The following is a 9,356-nucleotide window of genomic DNA, read 5'->3' on the forward strand; positions in this document are numbered from 1 at the left end:
TGCCCTTTGGTCAGATTGTAGTCCTTGATGATCCACATCGACTGACATTATCAGATCCTGGAATGTCCTTTTGGGAGCTGCGATAAAATGATATTTTTGTTCATGAAAAAATGTTAATTAACTCGCGAGTCCTTTGCAGGACCAGGACGAAAGTGGTGCCCAAACATTCTAACCATTGAGGACTATCGTTGGTGCAAAGGACATCCCGATTGTCCTGCATGGAGCTGAGATATTAAGGATTTTGTATTTCTTCTAGATTTTTTTTAACTATTCCTGCCATACCTCGCCAGGACATTGATCGATTTCGCCAGGACATCCTTTTCCGGAGGCTCCAGGATCAGGACTATCGATCTGCATTCAAGGATTTTCAATATCCAACCAAAAACATTGCTCGAATTTTTGTACGGGGGGCAGGATGTCCTTTGGTCAGAGTGTAGTCCTTGATGATCCACGTCGACTGAGACTATCGGATCCTGGAATGTCCTTTTGGGAGCTGAGATAAAAGGATATTTTTGTTTATGAAAAAATGTTAATTAACTCGCGAGTACTTTGCAGGATCAGGACGAAAGTGGTGCCCAAACATTCCAATCATTGAGGACTATCGTTGGTGCAAAGGACATCCCGATTGTCCTGCGGAGAGCCGAGATATTAAGGATTTTGCATTTCTTCTAGATTTTTTTTAACTTTTCCTGCCATATCTCGCCAGGACATTGATCGATTTCGCCAGGACATCCTTTTCCGGAGCCTCCAGGATAAGGACTATCGATCTGCATTCAAGGATTTTCAATATCCTTCCAAAAATATTGCTCAGAAATATGTCAAAAAAGTGACAAACTACAAATGTCTTTATAACTCGGTCATTTAAAGGACGATCAGGATGCCCTTTGGTCAGATTGTAGTCCTTGATGATCCACATCGACTGACACTATCAGATCCTGGAATGTCCTTTTGGGAGCTGCGATAAAATGATATTTTTGTTCATGAAAAAATGTTAATTAACTCGCGAGTCCTTTGCAGGACCAGGACGAAAGTGGTGCCCAAACATTCCAACCATTGAGGACTATCGTTGGTGCAAAGGACATCCCGATTGTCCTGCATGGAGCTGAGATATTAAGGATTTTGTATTTCTTCTAGATTTTTTTTAACTATTCCTGCCATATCTCGCCAGGACATTGATCGATTTCGCCAGGACATCCTTTTCCGGAGGCTCCAGGATCAGGACTATCGATCTGCATTCAAGGATTTTCAATATCCAACCAAAAACATTGCTCGAATTTTTGTACGGGGGGGCAGGATGTCCTTTGGTCAGAGTGTAGTCCTTGATGATCCACGTCGACTGAGACTATCGGATCCTGGAATGTCCTTTTGGGAGCTGAGATAAAAGGATATTTTTGTTTATGAAAAAATGTTAATTAACTCGCGGGTACTTTGCAGGATCAGGACGAAAGTGGTGCCCAAACATTCCAATCATTGAGGACTATCGTTGGTGCAAAGGACATCCCGATTGTCCTGCGGAGAGCCGAGATATTAAGGATTTTGCATTTCTTCTAGATTTTTTTTAACTTTTCCTGCCATATCTCGCCAGGACATTGATCGATTTCGCCAGGACATCCTTTTCCGGAGCCTCCAGGATAAGGACTATCGATCTGCATTCAAGGATTTTCAATATTCTTCCAAAAATATTGCTCGAATTTTTAACAAAAAAGTGACAAAAAACTACAAATGTCTTTATAACTCGGTCATTTAAAGGACGATCAGGATGTCCTTTTGGTCAGATTGTAGTCCTTGATGATCCACATCGAGTGACACTATCAGAAGCTGAGATATTAAGGATTTTGTACTTATTCTAGATTTTTTATGAACTTTTCCTTCAATTTGGGACTTGGAAAAAATTACAAGTCAAATTAACAGAAAAGTAGTCAAAACTCGATAGTTTTAAGGACGAGGGGGATATCCTTGGGCCAGATGAAAGTCCTTGCTCATGCGCGTCGATTGACGTTACCATGTCCTGAAATGTCCTTCAAATAGGTGGAAAAAGAACCTTTGCAGAAAATTTCATGTCCTGCATCCTTAGGACTTTCTACGAATCCATATCATTTTGTCCTGCGCCAGGATTTGTGGATTCTAGAGCTAAGAAACGAAAAATGGATCATTTTGTCGAGGCCATATCTCGGCAGGACATTGATCGATTTCGCCAGGAAATCCTTTTCCGGAGCCTCCAGGATAAGGACTATCGATCTGCATTCAAGGATTTTCAATATCCTTCCAAAAATATTGCTCAGAAATATGTCAAAAAAAGTGACAAACTACAAATGTCTTTATAACTCGGTCATTTAAAGGACGATTAGGATGCCCTTTGGTCAGATTGTAGTCCTTGATGATCCACATCGACTGACACTATCAGATCCTGGAATGTCCTTTTGGGAGCTGCGATAAAATGATATTTTTGTTCATGAAAAAATGTTAATTAACTCGCGAGTCCTTTGCAGGATCAGGACGAAAGTGGTGCCCAAACATTCCAACCATTGAGGACTATCGTTGGTGCAAAGGACATCCCGATTGTCCTGCATGGAGCTGAGATATTAAGGATTTTGTATTTCTTCTAGATTTTTTTTAACTTTTCCTGCCATATCTCGCCAGGACATTGATCGATTTCGCCAGGACATCCTTTTCCGGAGGCTCCAGGATCAGGACTATCGATCTGCATTCAAGGATTTTCAATATCTAACCAAAAACATTGCTCGAATTTTTGTAAGGGGGGCAGGATGTCCTTTGGTCAGAGTGTAGTCCTTGATGATTCACATCGACTGAGACTATCGGATCCTGGAATGTCCTTTTTGGGAGCTGAGATAAAAGGATATATTTGTTTATGAAAAAATGTTAATTAACTCGCGAGTACTTTGCAGGATCAGGACGAAAGTGGTTCCCAAACATTCCAATCATTGAGGACTATCGTTGGTGCAAAGGACATCCCGATTGTCCTGCGGAGAGCCGAGATATTAAGGATTTTGCATTTCTTCTAGATTTTTTTTAACTTTTCCTGCCATATCTCGCCAGGACATTGATCGATTTCGCCAGGACATCCTTTTCCGGAGCCTCTAGGATCAGGACTATCGATCTGCATTCAAGGATTTTCAATATTCTTCCAAAAATATTGCTCGAATTTTTAACAAAAAAGTGACAAAAAACTACAAATGTCTTTATAACTCGGTCATTTAAAGGACGATCAGGATGTCCTTTGGTCAGATTGTAGTCCTTGATGATCCACATCGAGTGACACTATCAGATGCTGGAATGTCCTTTTTGGGAGCTGAGATAAAAGAATATTTTTGTTTATGAAAAAATGTTAATTAACTCGCGAGTCCTTTGCAGCATCAGGACGAAAGTGGTGCCCAAACATTCCAACCATTGAAGACTATCGTTGGTGCAAAGGACATCCCGATTGTCCTGCGGAGAGCTGAGATATTAAGGATTCTGTATTTTTTCTGGATTTTTTTGAACTTTTCCTTCAATTTTTTTGATGCCAATCGATAGAGATCATCAAGGACTTTCTACGAATCCATATCCTTTCGTACTGCGCCAGGATTTGTGGATTCTAGAGCTAAGAAACGAAAAAAGGATCATTTTGTCGAGGCCATATCTCGGCAGGACATTGATCGATTTCGCCAGGACATCCTTTTCCAGAGCCTCCAGGATAAGGACTATCGATCTGCATTCAAGGATTTTCAATATCCTTCCCTCACGTCGGACCAGAAACTTTTTTCCTATTCATCTTAGTAGATGTCTGACTAACTACTCTCTTAACGAACATCTTCGTGTTCTTTGCCAATCTTTTAACAACCTTTCTCACCTTATCTCTTCTCATCTTTCTGTCACTTCTCTTCGCGCTATACTTTTTAATCATCTACAGCGAAACCAATGAAAATATTCTGGACTTGGATTGGATGCAACTCATCCCTGGCCACATTGGCTGTGAATAAAACACATCCACCGGGTCGGGTATGTTTAGTTGTGTATAAAGCTAAGCTTCATTTAATTACTATCTGTCTTTAGCTTAAGCTTTTTCGTCGACTGCTGTGTTAGTTGACGTAAATAAATAAATAAATAAAAAAAAAAAAAAAAAACAACGCAAAGTACGTTCAAGTACGTTCAAGTACGTTCAAGTAAGTTCAAGTGGCCCATACGACACCAGGACATAGCCTGTTTCGCGCGAGCCCAAGCAAAAGGCTGTCCACCTCCCCGCCCAACCGACCGTGGGGCGCAGCCGCATATCGGACGGCACGATCGCGTTGACAAATACAAATAAAACGGACAAACAATTAAAAATATGTTTAACTACAGCTAACTACGAGCTAAATGTGCTAAAATAGAAGTTTTCACAAGGGAAAGAGAGGCTTCTGATCTGATTACGGGATACAGAAGATTGTAATCAGAACATAGGACTCGAAAAGGTTTATGCAAATTAGAGTTCTGTTAACTCCTCTCTGCTACACCGTTCTGCTGCGGTGTATATGGTACCGTAAGCTGCCGCAATATTCCATTGCCCTTGAAAAACTCGTCAAACGATTTATCGACGTACTCGCGACCATTGTCGCTCCGAAGGCACTTTAGCTTCTTTCCAACTGGAAACACTTGCCGCTCTGCCATGTTTTTAAACTCCACAAACTTTCCAAATACTTCATCCATTCCCTTCAGGAAATATACAAATATACGACGTGACCTGCCATCGATAAATGTGAGAAAGTATCTGCTGCCTCCAAGGCTTTTTGTATCAAACGGACCGCAAACATCTGAATGCACCAGCTCCAAGATTTCCTTAGCTCTATTCTTGGTCGAATAGGAATTGGCTGCACTGTGATCTTGCTTACCATGCAGAACTTGCAGGGTTCCAACGACGTAGAGTCAAACTTTCCCATGCCTAGCGCCAAGTCCTTCCGTGCGATTTCACCCAACTGTACAACTGTATCATAGTTGAGATGTCCGTACCTTTTATGCCACAAATCTTTGTAAGACTGTGCAGTAGCATAGCATTTGCTCGGTGCTGTTCCAAAAATATACAAACTTCCAACTTTGTCCGCTTTCACAATGCTTTCATCTTTTTGGATCACTCGTGCACACTTTTGTCCAAATTCAACGATTATTCCATGTTCAATTGCTTTGCTCACCGAAAAGAAATTACCTCTTATTTTTCGTAGATACAATACATTCTTTAATGTAAGTATACGTAAATCGGTGAATAATGTAATGCATGCACCTGCACACTTTTCATCTGGATGCACCACGAGTCATAATTACTGTCCTCGAGTTTATCAATCTGACGTAACGCCGACATTATACTTTTATAATTTCTTTCAGAAATTTCCACAACAACCACATAGGCACGTTGCCTGGGCCCATCATCTATTGTTATAATAAATATAAACTAACAATGCGTGTGGTTGGTTATCCCTATCTAACCTTCTGCCGATGCTGTCAAGACAAAGCTTTTTTTTAGCCAAATTTTGGATACTGCTTGCTGTCGCCGATTTAGCGCAATACATGTGACCAACCCGAAAGCTTCTACAATTAAAAAAACAAAAAAACATCGTTTTGTACGAAACCGTTAAGTGAAAATATTTTTCCTTTCTAATCTTATTTTCATTTTCGAAGTGCTAATTAAGTAATAAAAGAGAATGTAATTAAGTCAAATATAAAATCAATTAAGGTCTCATTAAGGTTATATTAAATAATTCAAGTCAAGAGTAACGATAAATAGAGTAAATGTAAAAGCAAAGTGAGAGAAACGGTGTTTTATGGTGGTCATAAAGCGCAAAGGAGAAATCATCATATAAAACACCCTCCCACAGTGCATCGATGGAAGGCCTCTCAGCGACTAAACTATGGGGTAAGTGCCTAGTGTTTTTATCGGTATCAATTCGGCGACTTTCCACCAAGTTTTTGCAAACTCAATTGATACTCTGATTCGTTAACGTAATTTCTGTTTCGCGTTTTATGATCAACCCATAAATTAAAACAAAAAAAAAACAATGAGGTGTCACGGGACACCCGGGTAGAGCGAAGCTCTCTGGGAATTCGTCGAATTTAGGGGGTCACTGAAGTGAAGCTGAATTTTGTTAATACATTTCGATTTGAAGTCTCACTAAATTTATCGCAATATTGGGGGAGTGAAGGTAACACCCCATGCCAGTGCTAGGCGACGTCCTTGTGTACACATAATTTTTATACCCTTGCAAAAAGGGTATATTAATGTTGGTCAAAAGTGTGCAACGCATAGAAGGAAGCATCTCCGACCATATAAAGTTCTTGATCAGCACGACGAGACGAGTTCAAATAGCCATGTCCGTCCGTTCGTCTGGATCAACGCAAACTCCTCCTAGTAGCATAGCATTTGCTCGGTGCTGTTCCAAAAATATACAAACTTCCAACTTTGTCCGCTTTCACAATGCTTTCATCTTTTTGGATCACTCGTGCACACTTTTGTCCAAATTCAACGATGCATTCATGTTCAATTGCTTTGCTCACCGAAAGAAATTACCTCTTATTTTTCGTAGATACAATACATTCTTTAATGTAAGTATACGTAAATCGGTGAATAATGTAAGTATACGTAAAGCTGAATAGCTTTACCTCGCCCTTTCCTTCAGCCTGAAGAAATGTATTATCAGCCAACACAATTTTCTCCGAATGTACGATGACTGCACTGTCTTATTCGGGTTCGATGCAACCTTCCGACCGCTTACACTGGGTCAATTTGCTTTAAAATGGCCTTTGCCACCACATGCAAAATATTCCAAGGTGATCATTGCCAATGCCGTAGTTGGCCTTGCCAATACGCCTGACGCCACATTCCACAAATCCGCATGCACCTGCACACTTTTCATCTGGATGCACCACGAGTCATAATTACTGTCCTCGAGTTTATCAATCTGACATAACGCCGATATTATACTTTGTGAGAAAAAAAAAAAAAAAACACTGCGCGAAAACTAATTTCTTTCAGAAATTACCACAACAACCACATAGGCACGTTGCCTGGGCCCATCACTTATTGTTATAATAAATATCTATCTAACCTTCTGCCGATGCTGTCAAGACAAAGCTTTTTTTTAGCCAAATTTTGGATACTGCTTGCTGTCACCCGATTTAGCGCAATACATGTGACCAACCCGAAAACTTCTACAATTAAAAAAACAAAAACACATTGTTTTGTACGAAATCGTTAAGTGAAAATATTTTTTCCTTTCTAATCTTATTTTCAATTTCGAAGTGCTAATTAAGTAATAAATGAGAATGTAATTAAGTCAAATATAAAATCAATTAAGGTCTCATTAAGGTTATATTAAATAATTCAAGTTAAGAGTAACGATAAATAGAGTAAATGTAAAAGCAAAGTGAGAGAAACGGTGTTTTATGGTGGTCATAAAGCGCAAAGGAGAAATCATCATATAAAACACCCTCCCACAGTGCATCGATGGAAGGCCTCTCAGCGACTTGTAACATATAACCTGCTACAATTTTACTGCGAGCTGTTGGAATCTGGTAGAATCTATCAGTAGTACGCGCTGGTTTCGGCTCAATTAGTCGGTGAGGAATGGGGGATGGGGGAAATGGATAGACTACCCGCTCTACTAGTTAGAATTTTATTAATGAATTCGCGTACTGACACAATTTATCCTCGGTTTAACGCTTGGTACTGGCCAAAAAAAAAAAAAATAGAGATAAGAATGAGAAAAAAAGAAAGAAATACCGCATTTCCTGGCGCAACTGCTGAACAAGAAGGGGTCTGATATCAGTGACGCCCAAAACAAATTCGTCCACCCTACCGTGATCGCTGTATCCAAAGGAAAAAAATTACCCAGCGATCCCTATGCCAAACCAATTTTTAACTTAACTTACTCTGCATGATTCCCCCCCCTGTAAACGTCTCAGCCTAAATTCATCTCAAAAACTTATATTTAATAAAAGTAAAGAATAATATAAAGCATTTCAAAAATTAAAAATTATAGATTTTGATATAAATATAGATATGTAGATATGACAATGTTTATATGAAAAGTATATTAAAATTCAAAGAAAGAAAAAGAATTCCTTTTTCTTTTGAGCATAAGTTAAACTTCTGATGACCAAAAAGACCAAAATTAAATTTTATATGTTATTCAAACGAGAGCAACGAAAACTGCTTTAACTCTCTCTTTACTTTGCTTGGTCAATCATATACCAAAAACACAAGAAAAATTACATTATAACCAAAGAGTACTCACTTAAGCATCCCACGGAGAAAGATCTTTCTGGTGACCGCTGTAAGTAATTGTGTAAAAATATAGGGAGAGAGTATGTTGTTGATTCAAGAGAGAATTAAATCATGTTAAGCTTTCGCCAGTGGCGTGCAAAAAAAAAAAAAGGGGTGAACAAAAATTTTCACCGAAGTTTCACTCATGACCAAAAAGAAAATTACAAATGAAATTATAAAAATAAAGTTAAAAAAAAATAAAAAAAAATTAACTTGGCTTTGGAGTACACCAAAGACTCAGAATTTTACAATTTAAAAGTTAGCTTTAAGGCGAAAGTATTAGAAAAAAAAATTAAAGGCATTTAATTATTTTCGCCCAACATTAGTTTAACCCATGCAATATTAGGGCCTGGCGAAGATATTTAGTTTCTTGGCTGAAGGCTATGCAACGATCACCAGTAAATAAAATAACCAAAGCGGAACGCCAGCCAAGCGGCTACACATATGAAAGCTCCGCTGGTTGATAGTTATCACAAAAGAAAAGCTTTTACTTATCAGAGTTTGCTTGCAAGGTAAGGGCGGGGGGGAAGTCTCTCCTCTAGTCTAAAAAATCTTATACTCTTTATTTTTGGTTTTACTCTTCATGCCCGTCTCAGATCTTTTCTGGCCAATACTTGCTGCTCCAGGGGCTTCGGTCCGTTTTGACAGCTTGTCCCTCATAAGCCTTTCTCTAGTCGGCTGACCGGCCTAGACCATTGCATCTAGTCTGTGAACTAGGTGCCAACTCTATATATAAAACAATACTTTCTTACTACACACATTAAAAGGCGCATTTTTTTTACTATTTACCATTTGACTTGGCACCGGATTAAAAAGGAAATATTACTTCCTCTCGAAAATCTACTTCATCAGACTGCCCATGTGCCTAAAAGACAAACATTTTTCATAAAAATTGCTTCCTTTACTCAAACTGATATGCGCGTTTGTATAGCGCTGGACTTACATTTATTTTGAAATAAAACACTATCAATCACTGAAGGAATAAAACTGCTTCGAATTCACCATTCAAACTTCACAATCGGACTTTTTCCGAAAAAAAAATTAGTTTTCACTATGACTTTAATTT

The 9,356-nt window shown here is 38.9% G+C and overlaps 1 long non-coding RNA gene across 1 annotated transcript; it reads right to left on the reverse strand.

Annotated features, from left to right (window-relative positions):
- Window positions 1–8,879: 8,879 nt before the first annotated feature.
- Window positions 8,880–9,356, reverse strand: LOC137572220 (uncharacterized). Its single transcript, XR_011031600.1, has 3 exons — window positions 9,234–9,356; window positions 9,080–9,155; window positions 8,880–9,016 (listed from the first exon to the last, which is right to left on the reverse strand). It is a non-coding gene; the product is annotated as an uncharacterized lncRNA (long non-coding RNA).

The sequence above is a fragment of the Drosophila tropicalis genome, unplaced genomic scaffold, assembly GCF_018151085.1.
Source record: "Drosophila tropicalis isolate 14030-0801.00 unplaced genomic scaffold, ASM1815108v1 contig_276, whole genome shotgun sequence".
NCBI lineage: Eukaryota > Metazoa > Arthropoda > Insecta > Diptera > Drosophilidae > Drosophila > Drosophila tropicalis.